The 24,646-nt window shown below is 34.7% G+C and overlaps 1 pseudogene across 1 annotated transcript in view; it reads left to right on the plus strand.

Moving 5' to 3' along the window:
- The window catches only part of LOC309620749 (ferritin light chain pseudogene), a 113,578-nt pseudogene extending 90,663 nt beyond the window's left edge, over positions 1-22,915 (plus strand). The window contains exon 2 of the transcript XR_014249900.1: positions 16,332-22,915. The product of XR_014249900.1 is annotated as a ferritin light chain pseudogene (transcript). The remainder of the gene's footprint in view (positions 1-16,331) is intronic.
- Positions 22,916-24,646: the final 1,731 nt, after the last annotated feature.

Consider the following 24,646-nt stretch of genomic DNA (forward strand, 5'->3'; position numbering starts at 1 on the left):
TTTTTTCCATGACACCACTTTTGGTTTAGTCTGCAGAACAAGGAATTTAATTTGGATGTAATAAACAAAGACATTTCTTATTACAGTTTGTAAATTCTGATAAGAGTTATCCCAGGTTGTTCCCAAATATCTTTGAAATGCACTTGGAATAGATAGTCATCTGTCTGGTATGGTTTGGGAAAGGGTAAAGGATATGGCTAGAGGGTAAGAGATTACTTCAATATGGTCTCTTCAAGTGCTAAGATTTTAGTATAATCTTTTGGCCAAATTTTCGACTTTCAGAATAAATCATTTCAAATTTATTTAACATTTAAAATTTGACCAAATGATACTACCTTTTGAGCTTTATATCACAGCTGGACTTGGCTCTAGGATGTGCTCATTGCATGGGCTGTGTATATTTTTATTCAATACCCAGAGCGTGCAGTGTGAACATAATAGAGATTGAAAGACAGCCAGAGGGTAAAACACAAATTCTTAAAAAGTAATTTTGTGTTTCATGTAGATTTATTAACTCTTCATTTCAAGCTTTGTACTAAACCTGCCTTCGAACTTTCAATTCCACAATCTAGATTCCAAACTCATAACTGGAATCTGCGTACTTCTATTTTTATAATACATTTTTTACTCCTCTTTTATTTAGATTAAAAGTTTGTTAAAATTTCACATGGGTAGTCAAAGTTAGCTTTCAGTAACAGAAGAATTCTTTTAATAGAACTATAAAAAGCACATTTGGAAGAACATAATTATTATGATTTTTTTAATCATTTTATTGATATTTCTTTGCTGACACATTAGATGCTCTCTATTTACAGTTGATAATTAAAATCTCCATAGCATTTTACCCCATGATAATATTGGTGAACATATCATCTTGTGATCAGCTAAATGGATGTTTCTTTAACCACCTTGTTAAAAATTTTCTATAATTTCCAATATTTTTACAATGAGAATCTATTACTTCAATAATTATAAATTGATTTTATATCCTTAAGTTGAAACAGAAAAAATATTTCCTAGAGTATTAGGAGGAATTAGTTTGATTTGACAGCTGTGTGATCTTTGCATAAAATTCCAAATATAAAATATACTTGCTCCAATCATGACTATAGTCCTCATAATTAGAAAATTGTTTTGTTATTCTTATTTTGGTATCTCCTTGCTTATATTAAGAACCAAAAGCTGGACTTTTAGACATCTAATAGCAAAATATATATTTAGAAGTTCTTATTAAGAGACCTGGACTTGGTTCAAAAGATGAATAAAAAGATATTATAGAAAAGAAAAATAACAAAAGTACATTTGAGTGAACCTATAAACGGAATAGAGATAGAAAATGGGCTTATAGGGAAAGAGGAATTTTAATAAATGCTCATTTGAAATATTGGGATATTTTCTATAATATTATCAAACAAAATTATGGTGTAATAGTTTTAAAGAAAATGTCAGAATATGTTCAACACATTGTGTTTCTTCATGCCTGGCATATAGCAGGTCCTCAATAAGTATTTGTTGCAAGAATAAGAGAACCAACAAGTCTTATTTGAGCACCTGTTATGTGGAGGATAAAAACCTACGAGCCAAACAGAGCTTATGATCTAATATGGGAGAGAAGAAATATAAGGCTGATGCACAAATAACTACCACATAAGAAAGTGTGTGATAAGAATAAACGTATCTTGAAAGGTCGAGGAAAGCCAGATCATTTCCCATCTGGGAAGGCTTTAGAGAGAAAAGGTGACTTGAGCCTCAGAATTAGTAAAAATTAAGTGAGCAAAATTATTTATTGTAGAAGTTTAAGCAAATATATAAAGATTACTAAATCAATATTACTATAAGACACTTAATGAATCAAAAACATCAGATCATCAAGAAATTTTTTTATAATCATCCATTCTTTAAAATTCCATTTGCCTTTTACCTTCTTATAATATGAAATAGTCTAGGTTCCTGGAAGCCTCTTTGTCTCTTGGCTTTTTTTTTCCTTAATATGTCACATATATCAATTCTAGTAGAGCGTATGCAAAACATTTCAGTAATTACTCTGTCAATCATTTTATTCTTCAGGTTAAACTTCTAGACTAAGTTATTAGAAATTAATTTAAATCATGAAAACAGCATTAGTTGTTTCTAGTATAAAAACTTGTAACTGTTTTCCTTCCTGGGAAGATCAAAGAGTTTAATTTTTTTTCTCTTTATTTCCTCTTTGGTCACCTTTGTGCGAAGTACCCAGTATTAGGAAATGTTGATTTCATCAGGGTAGGGAGCGGTGCTAGGGGTAAAGCAAGCTGATCGCCCCACCCAAGACATTTATGCCTATCGTATGAATGATATGAAAATCACTTGGATTCTAAACTAGTTTTCTCACCCCTTTCATGCATATTGCTCCTAACCCACTTTCCCATTTATCAGATAGAATTTAGCTACGCCCATTTTCTTTTTCCTCTTTTTCCTTCTCTATCTCCTGTTTCTTCTTGTTGTTCTTTCTTCTTTATTTATTAAGTGTACAGAGATCATGCAGGTTTTGTTCACCATTCTTTACCAACTACTAACACAGCCCATGGGCTTGAATGAGCATCCATATAAATATTTGTTGAATAAATTAATAACCACTTGGTCTGGAAAAGAAAACCCAATTAAATATAGCAATCTAATCAAGAAACACAATATAGGAATCAATCTGACTCCTGAGTATACATAGTGCATACTAAAATAAAATGCAAATGCTTTTTATTTTATTAACTCTTTTAAAATATTTCTACTACTGCTTCTCTACCCAACTCTGCCTAAGAGCACAGAAGACTTAGGGCCTGCCTGCCTCACACCCCTTCAACACTTTTTAGCTGTGTAACCTGAAGTCAGTGAATTCATATTCCTGAACTTCAGGTTTTCTCAATATAAAATCTGACTAATAATATCTTGCCGATCTGAAGGCAGTGGATTGAATGAGAAAATCTATTGCTCCAACTTATTATGGATGAAAATGTGAATACAATTTTTTAAAATTTATGTGGAAAAATGCATGTGGAGTATTTTGCTCTTTGCTTATTAATTAAAACTAATTAGTTACTGTAACTAATTCCACATGAGATTCTAAAACCCCCTAAATTAAAAATAAAACATAAATATATATATATCTTTTAATAACAGAACTCATGACACCTACTTAGTAATGCTGATTAATATTATCATTTCGAAGTATGTAATCCGTGACATTTCTAAACACAAATTTTTAAGATCAAAAGCTTTGTCATACACGATTGTATCCCTAGATGTTTAATAATCCTATATTTTGAAGGATTAAAAGTTAAAGAACCATTGATAATGGCCCTTCAATTGAAGTAATTGTAGAATACTTTTTATTGGTGAGCTCCTTTTTTTTTTAACTTGCACTGCAAATTTATCCATATTGTTCTTTTATTCATTTAATAAAGTTGTATCTAATGTCTGGTATTGTGCTAGGAGCTGCAGATGCAACGATAAATAAGACTCAATCCCTCTCCTCAAAGAGATCAAATTTTATTGGGAGAAGTGAGCAAGTAAGCATACAATTAAAATACCGTGTTGGAAGTGCTACAGCAGGAGTAGCCCAGGATGCTTTGAGAGCACATGAAAGCTCTCCGAATCCAGCCTCCAGGTGGGGGAGTCAGTCAGGGAAGCGCTCCTAGAGAAGGTGGTATCAGCGTTGCATGTCTCCTGCCTATTCATGTCCTTCCCACAGAGGTTGAAATGCAAATTATTTAACTATTTAATGTCTAACTGAGAGATATAGCAAGAATTTATTGTTTGATTACTTTGAGTTTTGTACTACAAGGAACTACAAAACACGTTTCTGGGACTAGCGGTGGAGATGAAAAGAAAAGAAAAGAAAAACTAAGAAACAAAGAGGCAGTTTTCACGAACCTAGTAAGTAAATAAGGTGTGATGAGGAATCAGATGGTCACGGGTACAATTCATGGATATTGTGAATTATGAGGTTGAATGCAATCTGATAGGTGACAATGCTAAGGATTTTCCTTAGAGGGTAATGTACTTAGATTTTTTTTTTTTTTTTTTTTTTTTTAGATTTTTTAAGTACCAAACAAGACACACATTTTGAGTTGTGTACATTAGGTTGTAGAACTGAACATTGCTAGGAGGGCAATTTGCCATTACACTACTTCTTTAGATGTGTTAAATGGTCTGGCAAACCACCTGTCCAATCTGTTAGCCAAAATGTGTTAATGTGTTATAATGGCTACTTTAATATCTATTCTTAATTACACTCCTTCAGTGTGTTCTCAACCCATATTAGTGTATTGCTAATGAATTACGTTAATATTCTTTTGCTGTATATGCTCACCTCATGGTTATTACTTTTTTCATTGTTTCTCAAGTTCTTATGTAATTTCGGCACATATCATAGACTAAGTGTTCCTTTACTATATTTTTACAAATAATTTTACAACTACCTCATGTACCAAGCCAAAAAATGTTAGTAAATGAATTGGTTTACTAAAAATCCTAGAGGAGCTATATCTAGATCTGCCATTTTAGGAGACTGATGAGGCTACACATTGTAGAAATCTTTTCTGCCTCTTAAATTCCTTTCACTGGTTTGACTGGATTCTTTTGGAAGATATTGTACCTTCCCAAGTTTTAACTGTGTAAAACTCTACTCATTTGAATTGACCTGCTAATTAAGGTTACAAAAATAACTTGCTGAATCATAGCACATTTATTTTGATTTTTCCATCCTGGCTTTCTTCGTATTTTCATTATTATTTCAAATATGCATTTACTTTTTGTTTGCATGGTAATTTCAGCCAACTTACCTTCATTTAGCTCACTTTGTACAAGAAAATGAATTATCTCATTGTTTCATCCATTTGATTGATTTCTGCTACTGTATATACTTTTGAACTGTCCCAGATCTTCTCTGAGCTTCTCTATTATCTTTTCTGAACTTTTTATCTCAGAATCACCTATCATTGTTTTATATGCTCACTTTGTTGCTCTTGGATACTTTGTCTCCCTGCTTATTGTTTAACTGGAGAAATTAAAGATGGAGAGAAAAATAATTAGTTTAGTTTAATCTCCGAATTTATTCCTGTCCTCTCTGCTTTTACACAGTGTTTTTCCTAAGGTATTGCTTCAACATGAAAAAAAAAGAATTCTCATTTAATCACCCATTGATCCATTTATTCATTTATTTTGTAACTATCATTAACACAGTTGGTTACAAAGGAATGGATATATCCATTAGCTTCTTAATGCAATAAATTCCTATTTCCACTGAGTCAAGTTCTCTTTTGCTTTACTTTTAACTCCCTGTAGTCTAAAAAAGAAGACAGAGAGAGAGAGAGAATATATATATATATGTGTGTGTGTGTATATATATATATATATATATATACACATATATCTCAAGCATTGCTTAGAAAGGGTTTGCTAAAGTTGAGTCAAGTGTCAGGTAATATCAGGTAATTTTTTTTTTTCTGGAATAGATTTTAAATTGAGCAAAAATTATCTAATATGAAAATATTCTGTTTGAAATAGCCGTCCATTATCACAGACCTTACACAAAACCTTCTCCTGGAAATGAATATTTTTTCTGAAGTCACTTTTAGATATAGTCAAATTGTATCAGGTCATATAGTTTGAAAAGTTAACACACTGATAATTTCATTTAATTTCAATTTGGTCAAAAGACATCTTGATCTAGAAAAGGGCATCTGGGAAAAACAAACAAAAAATTAAATATACTTATATCATGTTTAACTTGGTAAGGAAAAGGCCTAAGTTATCTCAAGAAATGAATATTACATAATAATAAAATAATAAATAAATAATGTTTACAGTGAGATAGTCTTAACTCCAAAAATGAATTTTCAAGTTGTGATTATGAAACAATCTTATAAATAAATAGCTGCAGCTCAATGAAATTGAGAGGCATGTATCTTCAGCATAATTCAATTAGTTGCTATGTCTTTTGTCACACTTCCTTATTTTTAATAAATTAGTTTAAAATAGAAATATTTTCATACATTTCCCATAACTTGATTGCTCTTTCATTTCAAAATAAGGATGGAATGGAACCAGAAAAAAAATCATCTAAAAAATATTCATTCATGTGATATTTTATGTTTTTAAAGACCATTGATGTTTTAGGGTATTTACCTAAATTACCTTTCATTTTTAATTGTTTAAATCTTTATTTGCTGGCAATCAATAGCAGGTTACATGCACAAAACCTGTGATAATAAGAATATGGGCAAAACTTTTCTGCTTTATAAATAACTCATGCAAATTCAGCAATGCAGCCTGAAAATGCATTTTTATAACCTACATGTAATATGGAAAGTATTTAGTGATACTAACAAGTAACCAATTTTAATGAATAGAAGAAATCTGTTTTAATGTGATAAGTCTACTTCCCTTAGGATACAGTTTGTCTAGAGCAGGCATGAATATGTTTTTATACATCATGATCCACCTAATCAAATTCTTCAGGGGAGGTAATTATTTTATTTCATTTTCATATTTTTAGAGTTCATAATTTCCATGAAAAAAAACTGATTATTGATAACTATAGCTTAGAACTCCTGAAGAATAAGCTAACAGCTTGTTCTTTTCTTTTGATGCCTTCTTTAAAACTATTGACCCTTGTCAATTAATTGATGATTTGGGAAGCAGTCAATCATGCTCTGAAGATCTAATGCATCTAGGCTAAAAACCAAGGTACCTCGGCTTAAAATCTCTTGGTTACTACTGGCAAAGCCCTTGATTTATTCATCTTTGAATTTCTAGTATGTAGATCAGTATACAGTAGTTTCTCATTAAATGTTACTGACTGAATTAATTAGTTCCTTTCAGCAGGCATTTATAGGGCACCTGTTATTCTGTCTTCTGTCTCCAAACTCCTACTATACTTCTTGTTTGTACTGTTTTATCAGTACTGTTTTAATACATACCCTGTCTTATGATTGTTTCCCTAGATAGTTTAGGACTTTATTTTATTCATATGTAGTTTATCAACAGAATTAAATTACATGCTCCTTGTAGGCAGGAATCAGGTCACTCATTTCATTTGACTCTTTCATAAAGCCAACACGTAAATACACAATAAATATTTTGCTGGTTAATTTGAACAGTATGAGAAAACATGGAAAAAATGCTGCCATATTCCCTTATACCACTCAACAAACTATTACACAAAGTAACACGTATTTTAAGGGAAATGAGAGTATATATGTGTCATAAAGTAAAAATAATTTTTACTCCAGAATGTCAGCTAGGAATGCTGAAAACCAAACTTGCATAAAATAATTTGTTTAAAAGAACAAATCAATGCTGGGGGAAGTCTTCTATTTTTTTATCTTGCAGAATATACTTGTTTCTTAAATTTTGAGTTAGGTTTTTATTTGAAATTGAGTTATAAATTATATTTATTGCCTAATTTCTTATTTCATGGATAATATCTTGGTCCTCTGTGCCTATTTACTTTCCAACTAATATTAAGACTAGACTGCAATGTGTGTGCACGTCATTGTTTTATTTTTATGATCTAATGTTTCCTTTGTTTACCAAAGAGGTTTAAATAATGTGAAAATAATGTATTCAGTATACAGAGTTTTTCTGTGCATATCTTAATTACCCAATGCCAAGACTAGAGATTCAAAGAATAGGTTTTGTACATTTAAACCTAGTAGGTTTATGAGTATGACTTCATAGCATCTATAATCTCCTAGGATACCTAGCATGAGACTCAGTAACAACAGCAGATAAGATATACTTAATTTTTTCATTCTTCTCAAATCAATCAGTATTCAACACTTATCAAGGAATCTATCTATAAAAAACTATATCTCACATATCTATCCATATTCTGCCCTCCTTTTGGCTTCCAGTACTCTCAAATCCCTAAGCTGTTTAGGGACCACTATTGTAATGCCCAACTGTGGGTTTTTTCTTAACTTTTACTTAAATCTCCCAAGCAAACACACACATCGATCAAGTCTTACTTTCCCTAGGTCTCATTCTTTTTTAACGTTCAATTTGCCAGTTAATCTACAATGCTATAGTAGTCAGCTTGTCAGCCCTTTCAGATAGAATCTTACTGCAAACTAGCCATTTCAAAGTGTTTAAACATATGTAATGAATTTTTATGTATTGTACAGCCAATATGTTGTTTCACTCTATATTGATTTTTCTTTATCAGCAATTATCTTCCTCTTTGGGGCTAAAATAAATGCTGAAATAAAAGAGTGGCAGAATTTTTCAATATTATCTGGGAATACAAGATGAAGAGATTGGCTCTTTGAAATAGCAAGGCATTTTAATACCTCACTTAGTACTTCTTAATTTCATATTTATCACACTCATGATAGAGAATGTTGACAAGTATAGAGAATTATTGAATATTTTGCTTAATTTTCTTTACATAGGTGTGAATATTATAAAGTTACATCTTTCTTTTTTTTAACATCTTTATTGGAGTATAATTGCTTTACAACGGTGTATTAGTTTCTGTTTTATAACACAGTGAATCAGTTATACATATACATATATCCCCATATCTCCTCCTTCCTGCGTCTCCCTCCCACCCTCCCTATCCCACCCCTCTAGGTGGTCACAAAGCACCGAGCTGATCTCCCTGTGCTATGCAGCTGCTTCCCACTAGCTATCTACTTTACATTTGGTAGTATATATAAGTCCACGCCACTCTCTCACTTCGTCCCAGCTTACCCTTCCCCCTCCCCGTGTCGTCAAGTCCATTCTCTACCTCTGCGTCTTTATTCCTGTCGTGCCCCTAGGTGCTTCAGAACCTTTTTTTTTTTTTTTTTAGATTTCATATATATGTGTTACCATACGGCATTTGTTTTTCTCTTTCTGGCTCACTTCACTCTGTATGACAGACTCTAGGTCCATCCACCTCACTACAAATAACTCAATTTCGTTTCTTTTTATGGCTGAGTAATATGCCATTGTATATATGTGCCACATCTTCTTTATCCATTCATCTGTTGATGGACACTTAGGTTGCTTCCATGTCCTGCCTATTGTAAATAGAGCTGCAATGAACATTGTGGTACATGACTCTTATTGAATTATGGTTTTCTCAGAGTATATGCCCAGTAGTGGGATTGCTGGGTCATATGGTAGTTCTATTTTTAGCTTTTTAAGGAACATCCCTGCTGTCCTCTGTAGTGGCTGTATCAATTTACATTCCCACCAACAGTGCAAGAGAGTTCCCTTTTCTCCACACCCGCTCCAGCATTTATTGTTTGTAGAGTTTTTGATGATGGCCATTCTGACTGATGTGAGGTGATACCTCCTTGTAGTTCTGATTTGCATTTCTCTAATGATTAGTGATGTTGAGCATTCTTTCATGTGTTTGTTGGCAATCTGTATATCTTCTTTGGAGAAATATCTGTTTAGGTCTTCTGCCCATTTTTGGATTGGGTTGTTTGTTTTTTTGATATTGAGCTGCACGAGCTGCTTGTAAATTGTGGAGATTAATGCTTTGTCAGTTGCTTCATTTGCAAATATTTTCTCCCATTCTGAGGGTTGTCTTTTCATCTTGTTTATGGTTTCCTTTGTTGTGCAAAAGCTTTTAAGTTTCATTAGGTCCCATTTGTTTATTTTTGTTTTTATTTCCATTTCTCTGGGAGGTGGGTCAAAAAGGATCTTGCTGTGATTTATGTCATAGAGTGTTCTAGGTTTTCTTCAAAGAGTTTTATAGTGTCTGGCCTTACATTTTGGGCTTTAATCCATTTTGAGTTTATTTTTGTGTATGGTGTTAGGGAGTGTACAAATTTCATTCTTTTACATGTAGCTGTCCAGTTTTCCCAGCACCACTTATTGAAGAGGCTGTCTTTTCTCCATTGTATATTCTTTTTTGTAAATATTTATTTATTTATTTGGTTGTGCCGGGTCTTATTTATTTATTTATTTATTTATTTATTTTTATATTTATTTTTGGCTGTGTTGGGTCTTCGTTTCTGTGTGAGGGCTTTCTCTAGTTGTGGCAAGCGGGGGCCACTCTTCATCGCGGTGCGCAGGCCTCTTCACTATCGCGGCCTCTCTTGTTGCGGAGCACAGGCTCCAGACGCGCAGGCTCAGTAGTTGTGGCTCACGGGCCTAGTTGCTCCGCAGCATGTGGGATCTTCCCAGACCAGGGCTCGAACCTGTGTCCCCTGCATTAGCAGGCAGATTCTCAACCACTGCACCACCAGGGAAGCCCCATTGTATATTCTTGCCTCCTTTATGAAAAATAAGGTGACCATATGTGCATGAGTCTGTCTCTGGGCTTTCTATCCTGTTCCATTGATCTATATTTCTGTTTTTGTGCCAGTATCATTCTGTCTTGATTACTGTAGCTTTGTAGTATAGTCTGAAGTCAGGGAGCCTGATTCCTCCAGCTCTGCTTTTCTTTCTCAAGATTGCTTTGGCTGTTTGGGGCCTTTTATGTTTCCATACAAGCAGTGAAATTTTTTTTTCTAGTTCTGTGAAAAATGCCATTGGTAGTTTGATAGGGACTGCATTAAATCTGTAGATTGCTTTGGGTAGTAGAGTCATTTTCACAATGTTGATTCTTCCAATCCAGGAACATGGTATATCTCTCCATCTGTTTGTATCATCTTTAATTTCTTTCCTCAGTGTCTTATAGCTTTCTGCATACAGGTCTTTTGTCTCCTTGGGTAGGTTTATTCCTAGGTATTTTATTCTTTTTGTTGCAATGGTAAATGGAAGTGTTTCCAGAATTTCTCTTTCAGATTTTTCATCGTTAGTGTAGAGGAATGCAAGAGATTTCTGTGCATTAATTTTGTATCCTGCTACTTTACCAAATTCATTGATTAGCTCTAGTAGTTTTCTGGTAGCATCTTTAGGATTCGCTATGTATAGTATCATGTCATCTGCAAACAGTGACAGCTTTACTTCTTCTTTTACAATTTGGATTCCTTTTATTTCTTTTTCTTCTCTGATTGCTGTGGCTAAAACTTCCAAAACTATGTTGAATAATAGTGGTGAGTGGACAACCTTGTCTTGTCCCTGATCTTAGTGGAAATGGTTTCAGTTTTTCACCATTGAGAACAATGTTAGCTATGGGTTTGTCATATATGGCCTTTATTATGTTGAGGTAAGTGCCCTCTATGCCTACTTTCTGGAGGATTTTTATCATAAATGGGTGTTGAATTTTGTTGAAAGCTTTTTCTGCATCTATTGAGATGATCATATAGTTTTTCTCCTTCAATTTGTTAATATGGTTTATCACATCAATTGATTGGTGTATATTGAAGAATCCTTGCATGCCTGGGATAAACCCCACTTGATCATGGTGTATGATCCTTTTTTTTTTTTTCATGGACCCAGTAAGATATTACAACTAGTTCAGACAAGAACTCAACATATCACCTTTACAGTCAGATAGGGATGCTGAAATAAATTTGGAAATGGATGCAAAACTGGGCAATATTCATAGGGTTACAATTACTTGCATTTTACTAGATACAATTTGTATTTCTATGGACAGAAATTGTTTGCATTATTATCAGTTTTCTGCAACTTCTACAGAATTGTGCAATAGTCTTGTCAAGGACAAAGGTGGAAGGACTTCCCTGGCGATCCAGTGGTTAAAGACTTCTCGCTTCCGCCACAGGGTGCATGGGTTCCATCCCTGGTCGGGGGAACTAAGATCTCACATGCCGTGCAGCTCGGCCCCCCGCAAAAAAAAAAAAAAAAGGACAAAGGTGGAGATAACCCAGTTGAAACCATGCACCTCACATTGGGACTCAAACCCAGCCAAAACTCAGATTGGGACTTGAACCCACGTGGCCGGGACTTGAACCTGGCCAAAACCTGGATTGGGACTTGAACCCACAAGGCTGGGACTTGAACCTGGCGAAAACCCACAGTCTTCCAACTGAGATCACACACCTGGTTTCAGAACTTAATGAAGCTCAGGTTCTTGATGTCACATCACAGAAAGAATTCAGTGAGAGACAAAGTGATAGGTAAGAAGTGTATTTATTTAGAGAAACACACTCCACAGACAGAGTGTAGGCCACCTCAGAAAGTGAGAAAGGCCGGTGTATGATCCTTTTAATGTGCTGTTGGATTCAATCTGCTAGTATTTTGTTGAGGATTTTTGCATCTATATTCATCAGTGATATTGGCCTGTAGTTTTCTTTCCTTGTGACATCTTTGTCTGGTTTTGGTATCAGGGTGATGGTGGCCTCGTAGAATGAGTTTGGGAGTGTTCTTCCCTCTGCTATATTTTGGAAGAGTTTGAGAAGGATAGGTGTTAGCTCTTCTCTCAATGTTTGATAGAATTTGCCTGTGAAGCCATCTGGTCCTGGGCTTTTGTTTGTTGGAAGATTTTTAATCACAGTCTCAACTTCAGTGCTTGTGATTGGTCTGTTTATATTTTCTATTTCTTCCTGGTTCAGTCTCGGAAGGTTGTGCTGTTCTAAGAATTTGTCCATTTCTTCCAGGTTGTCCATTTTATTGGCATAGAGTTGCTTGTAGTAATCTCTCATGATCCTTTGTATTTCTGCAGTGTCAGTTGTTACTTCTCCTTTTTCATTTCTAATTCTATTGATTTGAGTTTTCCCCCTTTTTTTCTTGATGAGTCTGGCTAATGGTTTATCAATTTTGTTTATCTTCTCAAAGAACCAGCTTTTAGTTTATTGCTCTTTGCTACTGTTTCCTTCATTTCTTTTTCATTAATTTCTGGTCTGACCTTTATGATTTCTTTCCTTCTGCTAACGTTGGGGTTTTTTTGTTCTTCTTTCTCTAATTGCTTTAGGTGTAAGGTTAGGTTGTTTATTTGAGATGTTTCTTGTTTCTTGAGGTAGGATTGTATTGCTATAAACATCCCTCTTAGAACTGCTTTTGCTGCATCGCCTAGGTTTTGGGTCATCGTGTTTTCATTGTCATTTGTTTCTAGGTATTTTTTAATTTCCTCTTTGATTTCTTCGGTGATCTCTTGGTTATTTAGTAGCATATTGTTTAGCCTCCATGTGTTCGTATTTTTTACAGTTTTTTTTTCCTGTAATTGATATATAGTCTCATAGCATTGTGGTCAGAAAAGATGCTTGATACGATTTCAATTTTCTTAAATTTACCAAGGCTTGACTTGTGACCCAAGATATGATCTATCTTGCAGAATGTTCCATGAGCACTTGAGATGAAAGTGTATTCTGTTGTTTTAGATGTAATGTACTATAAATATCAATTAAGTCCATCTTGTTTACTGTATCATTTAAAGCTTGTGTTTCCTTATTTATTTTAAATTTGGATAATCTGTCCATTGGTGAAAGTGGGGTGTTAAAGTCCCCTACTATGATTGTGTTACTCTCAATTTCCCCGTTTATGGCTGTTAGCATTTGCCTTATGTATTTAGGTGCTCCTATGTTGAGTGCATAAATATTTACAATTGTTGTATCTTCTTCTTGGATTGATCCTTTGATCATTATGTATTGTCCTTCTTTGTCTCTTGTCTCTTTGTCTTTATTTTAAAGTCTATTTTGTCTGATGTGAGAATTGCTACTCCAGCTTTCTTTTGATTTCCATTTGCATGGAATATCTTTTTCCATCCCCTCACTTTCAGTCTGTATGTTTCCCTAGGTGTGAAGTGGGTCTCTTGTAGACAGCATATATACGGGTCTTGTTTTTGTATCCATTCAGCCAGTCTGTGTCTTTTGGTTGGAGCATTTAATCCATTTACATTTAAGGTAATTATCAATATGTATGTTCCTATTATCATTTTCTTAATTGTTTTGGGTTTGTTATTGTAGGTCTTTTCCTCCTCTTGTGTTTCCTGCCTAGAGAAGTTCCTTTAGCATTTGTTGTAAAGCTGGTTTGGTGGTGCTGAATTCTCTTAGCTATTGCTTGTCTGTAAAGGTTTTAATTTCTCCATCGAATCTGAATGAGATCCTTGCTGGATTGCGTAATCCTGGTTGTAGGTTTCATCCTTTCATCACTTTAAATATGTCCTGCCACTCCCTTCTGGCTTGCAGAGTTTCTGCTGAAAGATCAGCTCTTAACCTTATGGGGATTCCCTTGCATGTTATTTGTTGTTTTCCCTTGCTGCTTTTAATACTTTTTCTTGTATTTAATTTTTGATAGTTTGATTAATATGTGTCTTGGTGTGTTTCTCCTTGGATTTATCCTGAATGGGACTCTCTGCACTTCCTGGACTTGATTAACTATTTCCTTTCCCATATTAGGGAACTTTTCAACTATAATCTCTTAAATATTTTCTCAGATGCTTTCTTTTTCTCTTCTTCCGAGACCCCTATAATTCGAATGTTGGTGCATTTAATGTTGTCCCAGAGGTCTCTAAGGCTGTCCTCAATTCGTTTCATTTTTTTTTCTTTATTCTGCTTGGCAGTAGTTATTTCCACTCTTTTATCTTCCAGGTCACTTATCCGTTCTTCTGCCTCAGTTATTCTGCTATTGATTCCTTCTAGAGAATTTTTAATTTCATTTTTTGTGCTGTTCATCATTGTTTGTTTGCTCTTTAGTTCTTCTAGGTCCTTGTTAAACATTTCTTGTATTTTCTCCATTCTATTTCCAAGAATTTGGATCATCTTTACTATCATTACTCTGAATTCTTTTTCAGGTAGACTGCCTATTTCCTCTTCATTTGTTTGGTCTGGTGGGTTTTTACCTTGCTCCTTCATCTGCTGTGTGTTTCTCTGTCTTCTCATTTTGCTTCACTTACTGTGTTTGGGGTCTCCTTTTCGCAGGCTGCAGGTTCGTAGTTCCCGTTGTTTTTGGTGTCTGCCCCCAGTGGCTAAGGTTGTTTCAGTGGGTTGTGTAGGCTTCCTGGTGGAGGGGACTAGTGCCTGTGTTCAGGTGGATGAGGCTGGATCTTGTCTTTCTGGTGGGCAGGACCGCATCTGGTGGTGCGTTTTGGGGTGTCTGTGACCTTATTATGATTTTAGGCAGCCACTCTGCTAATGGGTGGGGTTGTGTTCCTGTCTTGCTAGTTGTTTGGCATAGGGTGTCCTCCACTGTAGCTTGCTGGTCGCTGAGTGGAGTAACTGTGAGTAGTAGTAACTCCCATAGTCTATTAAATAATGCTAATCTTGCCAGAAGGAGATCACCTCTTATTCTTTTTGAAATTTTCAAAAAAATTGTCAACAAATCAGACACTATATTTTGTTTTGGGAATAAGTGAGGAATCACATGGATTTAGGGAGAAAAATCAACCTAAAATAAAATGTGTACAATAGTATTGCCTTTTATTGTAAAGTACTTGCATAAGTAACAGGAAAATCATGATACTTAATGTAAATGTCCCAAGTATAAGAGGGGCTACTCACATGAAAAAGTACTATGAATTTTCGCAGGACACATTCGGACCATAGCAGATACGTAGTTGCATTCCGTGTGAAGCTTAGAGTGAAAATATGACGAGAAGAGGATCAAAAACAACTGACATCTATGCTTGCAATTTTCATCCAAATCTCTCAGACGAGTCAACAAAAACCAAACACACATTTTAAAAAAATCATTTCCATCTCCTTGTAGTTTTTGTTTTCCTTGTGCTTTTGGTGAATTGGTTTTATATGATGCTAAGATCTCTGAAACAGCAAGGCTATCTTCCAAATTTAACCACCACCGAGTGAGGGAAAAGTGTTTCTAACAAACCTGTGTTTGCTTTTAATTATTTATTTACTAGGTTGGCCTTTCTCCAGAAGATAAACAGGAAGACAATAAGTCAACTTACCTTGAATGTATTTTTATCAATTGAGCCAGAAGGATGGGTTGAATCTTTGTCTCAGCAGGTAGGACTCTCTAGGAAGAAGAATCACATGAGATCAGGAGGGGACAAGGCAGGCAATTTACTAAGGTCCTAATTAGTAACCAACCAGGAGAATCTCTGATTAGGCACATTATGAATACTGACAGCATTTAAGTTCCAGGCATACAGGAGGTTTATGTCAAAAGACCAAACCTATGCAGCAGGTAGACATCCCAGAAATTAGGCAAATCATGAGATCGGTGGAGACTAGACAGGTATATCTCTTCCCATCTGACATACACCTGTATGGCTGCCACTGGCTGTGAAAGTCATCTCAATTTACCCAAGTACTTCAAGCTGATTCGTAGCTTAAGTTGGAGTTTTCCACAGTGCTGAAAAGTGTTCTGTTTCCTCTTGCTGATTTTCATGTAAATTTGTGGTTTCATTTTTAAACAGACTTATTGAGATATAATTCAAATATTTGCTTAGTTTTTGATATGCCTTTCTTCTTGGCACATATACCCTGTAAGAAACTAAAGGTCCCTTTCTTTTTTTAGTATCCATGACACATTATTTTCTCCTTTCCTTAAGAGAGATTTTTCTACTTAAAATGTATTCTTTATCTATCTGATGTAACAGTTGTCATTTTTCCATCCCTATCATTTACAACCTAATTATTTCGTGGACTAACACCTGTTTATAAGGAGATATGTTTGCCTGTTTCATGCCGCTGACAAAAGGTTCATAGTGATAGTAGGCAAAGCAACATGTTCAGTTATCAATATACTAAGGCAGGCGAAACATTAGAAATAAGATCTAATGACCTAGAGGCTAAGCAGCAGATTGAAAACACAAGCTACAGTTGTGAGTATTGAGCTCACTTCTGTTCTGAGCTTGCTCTCTTTGCTTCAGCTGTCTCTGCAGAAATGGAGTAAGTCATACTAACCAACCTTCAAAGATAGTTGTGAGGAATGTTGCTAAAAATAATAAAATGTAATAGTCACTAACATAATTTTCTAGAGAAATTGAAATGAAAAGCAAACTGAGTATCTAAGAAATAGTTTTTCTAAAGTTTATTCAGAGAACAACCTTTCTAACAGTCATCTTATTTCTCTTTACGATTATCTAGTTTTACCATATTAGTGTTACCAAAGTGCCATATTATGTAGGATGAGTAGAAAACTTGAATTCTGAGCAAAAATTACATTTTAGGTTTTGTAATAACATGAGGCAATTCAAGATATGAGATTTGTGTTTGGTCATTTACATCAATATTGAACACACTGTGTTTCTTCTTCCTTCTAGTAGACTTGATTTTTAAGGTCATTTACATTAGAGCTTTATTTTTTCTAACACATACACATAACTATTATTTTTTTTAAACTATAATCCATTGTACAGCCAAATCTTAAAATGTTTTGAAGGAGTTTGATAATACCTTAGGTTCAATGAATAGCAATATTGGATACTATTGGATACCAAATGCCTTGGGTAAATTATTTGTAATAGAGCTTTATTTTTAAAGCACAGTTTATATTTCAGAAAATGTACAGTAACTAAATTACTTCCCTACACTTTTCCTGACTAATCTTTTACTGTCTTCTGGTTTTTCGGTTGTTGTTTTTTTGTTTGTTTGTTTTTTTACTTAAAATGTTACTTAGTAACTGAAGCAGTAATGTAAATAATAGAGCTCCCTTAAAACATCCTTGCATTATATGTTCATTTTCTGCTCGGATTTATAGTATTCTATATAGTCTGTGGACTATCAGAATCATTGAACTCTTTTTTTAGTCAAACTTCATTAATTCAGAATGGACATAAATTGAGGATGACTAAGTAAAAAACAAAAGAAAAGTATGGGGTTTAGGAAATACTCTAAATTCCTTGAGAAACAATAATGTTGTTCACTAGAAACTCCAGGGTTTTTTTTTCCCCTGAAAACATTTTTTTTTGCATCATGCACGATTTCTTAGCAATGTGACTGTCACATTATATCAGAACAGACAAGTGAGATGATGGGGCACTGTTAATTTGATCTTGAGCAATGATTTCAAACATTCTATAGTATTCAATGATATCTATTATTAAAATAGGTTACAGCAAGACCTTTGCTAGTTACTTCAATCATTACTTGTTATCACTATATAATTATGAAAATAATTTAATAGTTTTACATTTTTATAATTCATGGTATCATTGAACTATTAATCATTTGTTTCTTGAGTTTTAAGCGAACTCTGGGCTCTACTAAATAGAGGAAAACAATGTCACATTCTGGGGAGCTTAATATATTCAAATTTGTAAGCAACAATTCTATTACACTTATGTTCTCTTCTTTTTGGTTTTGTGAATCTATTGTATGTTTTTGATTTGTGGTTGTATGCAACAATTCTAAACAGTAGATTATGAGCTAATCTGAAAATAATACTATCATTTATAGAATCTGTTGCTTTTTAACAATAAAAGATCCCTAGAGAACAACAATAAAGTATTGCTTACAGCAGTGCATTCAGCCGTCCCCCGTATCTGTCTTTTGCTTCAATGGTGTTTGGACAGAACAGACCCAGGGACGCCCCTTGTTCCAGCCTCAACCATCCTCCAACCCTTTTTTCCAGTCGCAGCTTTTGGAAACAGCCACTCAGCCATCCTCAGCTTTTGGGACCAGCCAACACCATTTTTTGAGCTTAACTCCTTATTACTGATCAACCACGAGCTCCCAGATTCCTCAGAATTATTCCGCTGAGGTGGAGGCCGCCGCCAACCTCCTGGTCAACCTGCATCTGGGTCCTCCTACACCTACTTCTGTCTGGGCTTCTATTTCCACCGCGAGGATGTGGCTCTGGACGCCATGGGCCACTTCTGCGAATTGTCCAAGGAGAGGCAGGAGGATACTGACAGCCTCTTGAAGATGCAAAACCAGTGCCGCGACACTACCTTCTTCCAGGACGTGCAGAAGCCGTCCCAAGATGAGTGGGGTAAAATCCAGGACGCTATGGAAGTCGCTATTCTCATGGAGAAGAACCTGAGCCAGGCCCTTGTGGACCCGCAGGCCCTGGGTTCTGCCGGCACAGACATGCACCCCTGTGACTTCCTGGAGAGCCGCTTCCTGCAGGAGCAGCTGAAAATCATCAAGCAGATGGCGACCACCCAACTAACCTCCATAGGCTGCTGGTCCCAGGCTGGGCTCGGCCAGTATCTCATTGAAAAGCTCATCCTCAAGCATAACTAGGAGCCTCCAGAGCCCAGAGGCCTTTGAGGAGCCCCCCTAGTGTCAGGGCTTCTGCCTGAAGCCCCTCTCTGCAGCCACTAGGCAGCTTTTTAACCACCCTGGAGCCTTCGCCCAAGCCTTGGACCAAATGGAAACAATAAAGCTTTTTGCAGCAAAAAAACCCAATTATTTACACATGACTTTAATTCTGCTCTCTGTGAAAGGATACTTGGTTTCTGTCTTTGCTTTCCTGAGACCTTGAGAATAAGACAAGTAAATTTTGGAGAAGAGGATTTCTTTAGTTGTGTCTCATTTTTTTTTAGTATTAGTTACTGAACCTATTTGTAATCTGGCATAAACAATTGAATTATTGAATTAATCTAAAAGGAGCAAAGATCAGGCATCTATGCTAGGACGCTAACTTATTTTTTTATTCCTCAATCCAACACTCAAAGCTTACTCTTTCTTTCCAGTGTCCTATAAAAGATATATTGATACTATAAAATATATACTGACTTGTATTTTGAGGAGTCTAAACTAAATGAAAATAGGACTAATTTGGACTTTGGAAACCTTACGAGAATATTTATGTTATTTATTATATGTTGAGGCAACTGAAGGTGAAACTGGAGCTGTGGAACTAGATGGCATTGAAGTCGAATGCAGCATTAATTTCTAAGAATCCAAGTAACCAAATTGGACCCAATTAGCTTTTCTCAGTGTTGTGACCACAGATTGCACACAGACTCTCTTCCAAATGTGTGTCACAGACCCAAGGCAGCTATGGAAGAAGTCAGAGTGTGTGTCCTGATTATGAGCCAGACACATGACCTTTACTGATAGGCAATGACATATTATGGGGTGTTTAAACATTTCTAGAAATCCACAAACTTTTTGAATGCTTGCATTCCAATAATTTTAGCTAAATTCATTTACATACTTTCTTCTTATGTATGGCAAAATTTACTTTCCTCTAGTAAAACATATCACCTATATCTGCCCATGTCTTGGAAGAGAGAGGACATACTAAAACTTCTGCTTCACTGATACTGAAGAGCAATATATGCATATATCCAGAATACAAACATACATTAGATTTAGTAAACATAGTAAATAATGGAAGGGTTTTAATATCAATATAATAGACTCTCAATGACAAGTCCTATGATTTTTTTCCTTCTCAGTACTTTTTCCTTTGTACAAGATATTGCCTTATGTTTCCAGAATGAGACTGATAATGGGTTTATCCTCCTAACATAGATGCCTGATCTATGCTCCTTTTAGAGTAAAATAAATTCTCTTAGCAAGAGCCTTACATAATAGGTTTGAAGGTACTTTGTGAATACGTTTTGAGAATACCTGAAGTTAATCACTAATCATCTAATTCAAAATGTCAGGTACTCTGATTTACTTTTTCACCTCACCCACACATTTTTTAAAAATTTTAAAATTTTTATTTAGCTCTCAGAAATTCTGTGAGGGAATCCATCCCCTGAAGGACCAAAGTTCTATAATTATTTAAAAGATGTGTATTTATGGCTAGATTTAAATTTAAGATAGGTGGGTGCAGAACCCGAAAAGGCATAGATAGAAGGAGTAAAAGTAGGTTTTATAGCATGTGCCCCAATAAGTAAATTCCACTCCATACACTTCTTTCTTGCAAATACTCTAAATCCAGTGTCATTCTACTGTGTAGGTGCAAAGTGCATATCTCATAACCATTGAAACAGTAATATAATCATAAAAATGGGTACCAGGAATGATTTTTCTTTGTCTATAATATTTTATAAAGATGCTCTTATAACCGTTCTGCTTGGGAGGATCTAAAATTCAAACTGGAAGGGAGATTATACAGTCACAATAGTTCTTTGGAATCATTTAGCTATTTCAAGTAAAGTTACATACTTTAGACCAAAAATTAACTTCTACTTCAATAAAACATATACATATATATGATATAGTTCAGGCTATTTTCTAAACCAAGTAATTTTTGAAGGGTAGTGGTACTGCTGATGTACAGGGCATGAAGAGATATTTTCTTTCAAATGACTTAGAGAGGTCAAAAGTAAAGATGCTTGTGTTATGCTTGTGTTATACTATATTTTCTATATTTGTGTCAATTTTTGATATATAAAAGAGCCTTTTTTCACTCCATTTCCTTTCAACAGCTTTTTTTATTTTATGAAGCGCATTTTAATAGGTAAGATGTCAACGTAAAAACTGATAAAAAGGATAGCAATCATACGGTGGTTTTTAATCTTTCAAATTAAGCTAAGAATTATATTTACACATAAATAATTTTCTGGTAATAAATTAGAGTTCTCTCAGCATGTGAAATATTACTTTAATTTGATGAGCAGGTTGGTATATTAGAGCTCTTTTATTGGAGTAGAAAAACATAAAGCCTAATTCCCTGGTGATTTATGTAATAGGGCCCAAACCATTACTAAGCCCACTTTGTCTATTAATTAGAATTTTGATGATCAGATGAATTATGAGTCATTTAATTGAGCATAATCATCATCAGGTAAGCCAGTATGAGCCACGCCATTGAACAAATTAAGCTCACTAAGAATGCCGATTTCAAACTAATATAATATTGCAAGTCAACTATACTGCAATTTTAAAAAAACGCTGGTTTCAACTCTTCCCATTCAGTACTTGCCAAACAAGATTATATCTTTTCTCTTTAAAGTTTTCTTTGCAGAGAAAAAATAAATGGTGACCTTGGCATAACAATAATTGGTTATTTCCAGACTCTCCTAACCTAAAGATGAATTAGTTGAACCTCTGAGCTACAAAATTTTCCATGCAACTTTCATTTCTTCTCTGCGTACTGGGAACCAAGTCAAACAGTTTTTTAAAGAGACTTTTAGTTAGCATTTACTTTTGAGTAGTACTTTTGAAAAGATATAGTTAACTATGTTATTGATGAATACATACATTTCTACCCTTTAAGCAATGAGTTGAAAGAATACTTTTGTGCAATAAACTAGGAGTGTTGTGCACTGATAACAGCTCACGTTCATTGAACATTTACTGTATGCTCAGAATCATTCTAAGAGTATTACATGCATTTTTTACTATCTCTTCCAACAACCTTTTATGATAAGTTTTGCTACTATCCCTATTTAAAAGATAAGGAAATAATCACATAGAAGTTAAATAACTGGCCCAAGATATACAGCTTGTACACGGCAAAGCTGAGATAGCTCCTTTAGCAATTTATGGCATAAAGTTTTCCATTTTTATGCTCAGAAATCATTCTTTTGTGTTTGGTCTTTATTAATTATGTAAATATCGTACTGACCTTTGCCCCAAAGCAGTGCATACTTACCCCGAAATAAGCAGTTAAACAGTTGTACAGTTAAAAGAGAATTGATATTTTTCTTCTCAGCCTAGCATGCAATAAATAACACATCTTATGGTGTTTACTAATCTAACAATGTGGATTCACTGTGTATAATGACTCTGTATTGACCAAAACTGAAATTTATGCAGTATATTAAATTTCTCATTAAATATATACATTTGTGGCAGATCGATGATTAATACCCCTGTAAGCAAACCCACAGACTGTTATTATGAGTTGGCCATGTGTTTGCTTTTAGGCACTTTGCCTGAATAAAATGTATTCAGGACCAAAATATTCTTCTCTTACACAAAAGTAGTCTGTTTTTTATAATTAATGTATGAGTTTAACTGGAGAACAGACCTGAATAAAGAATGGACTTAAAATGTATTCCTATTTAAAGTTATTGGATGCAGTCAGAAAGAGAAAAACAAATACCGTATGCTAACACACATATATGGAATCTAAAAAAATTATGGTTCTGATAAACCTAGGGGCAGGACAGGAATAAAGACGCAGAAGTAGAGAATGGACTTGAAGACACGGGGAGGGGGAAGGGTAAGCTGGGACGAAGTGAGAGAGTAGCATTGACATATATACACTACCAAATGTGAAATAGATAGTTGGAAGCAGCTGTGTAGCACAGGGAGATCAGCTCGGTGCTTTGTGACCGCCTTGAGGGGTGGGATAGGGAGGGTGGGAGGGAGACACAAGAGGGAGGAGATATGGGGATATATGTATATGTATGGCTGATTCACTTTGTTATAAAGCAGAAACTAACACAATATTGTAAAGCAATTATACTCCAATAAAGATGTTAAAAAAAAAAAAAGAAATCTCCCTTTAAGAAGCAGCCGCATAGCACAGGGAGATCAGCTCAGTGCTTTGTGACCGCCTTGACGGGTGGGATAGGGAGGGTGGGAGGGAGACACAAGAGGGAGGAGATATGGGGATATATGTATATGTATGGCTGATTCACTTTGTTATAAAGCAGAAACTAACACAATATTGTAAAGCAATTATACTCCAATAAAGATGTAAAAAAATAAATAAACTTACTGGATGCATTCAGTGAATTATCTATTCTTGGTTATATATATATATGCATGGTGGCATGCCATGTAAACCATGGACTAGCCTCATCATCGGACTTATGGCCTTTATTTGATATTTTTTGGTCAATGATTTTAATTAGGACATATCCAATATCTTCCACTTTGTGAAACTGTTTCTATACAGTTCTTAACACACCATGGGGGAAATCAAGCTGAAGATTTACATTTAAATATTCATGTATGCCCACTGGTATTCACAGACGGAAAAAATTCTAGAGTGCTTTCTTTACTGAAATATATGAATGGTTCTTGACAAATAAATTTCATCAATTTCAGATAAATTTAAGTGAAAATCTAATTAAAATGACAAAAGCAATTATATGTAAATATAATTATATGCCTTGTTTTCAGATCCCAGATGCCCAATCCCCAAATTACATAAAAATTATTGTTAATCTCAGTAACAAATATTAAAATGAGCATTTTGCTGCATTACTGGTATCTTGCACTTTTTAATCAATAGACTGAAAATTCAAAAGATTTGGGTTTGTAGCATTTAGACTGCTTTGGATTTGACTTTAACTGTTAATTCAGTTATTTTTACATTTCCATTGTGATTGACGTCTTACAACAATATGGTATTTATTTCTGCAGTTGTTAAGCTGATCTGTGATGGCTTAGAAATTATGTCACACTCCATAATGTGTAGATCTTTTGAAATACCATAAAACTTTTAGAATATTTCTTTGATCATTAGAATTATTAAATGCTAGTCATTGACATTATTGACAGGGACCATATTTTTAAGAATTTGGCATGCACAGTATTGCGCTCAGGCATTACCATTATTCATAGTTGACAGTTCATTGGAAAGTAAAAAAATATGCAGATACTATTACCGTCTCTTCTCTAAAAGTGCAGACAGTCCTCAACTTACAATGGTTCAACTTAACGATTTTTTTCAACTTTACTGATGGTGCAAAAGTGGTACAAATTCAGTGAAACCATACTTCAAATTTTGACTTTTAATCTTTTCCTGGGCTAGCAGAATATAGTATGATACTCTCTCGTGATGCTGGGCAAGCTGCAGCTCCCAGTCAGCCATGTGATCACAAAGGTAAACAACCGATACACTTACAACCAGTCTGTTTTTCACTTTCAGTACAGTAGTCAATAAATTACATGAGGTATTCAACACTTTATTATAAAATAGGCTTTGTGTTAGATGATTTTGCCCATCTGTAGGCTAATGTAAGTGTTCTGAGCACGTTTAAAGTGGGCTAGGCTAAGCTATG

This window comes from Balaenoptera borealis, assembly GCF_965194805.1.
Source record: "Balaenoptera borealis genome assembly, chromosome: X".
NCBI classification, from domain to species: Eukaryota; Metazoa; Chordata; class Mammalia; order Artiodactyla; family Balaenopteridae; genus Balaenoptera; species Balaenoptera borealis.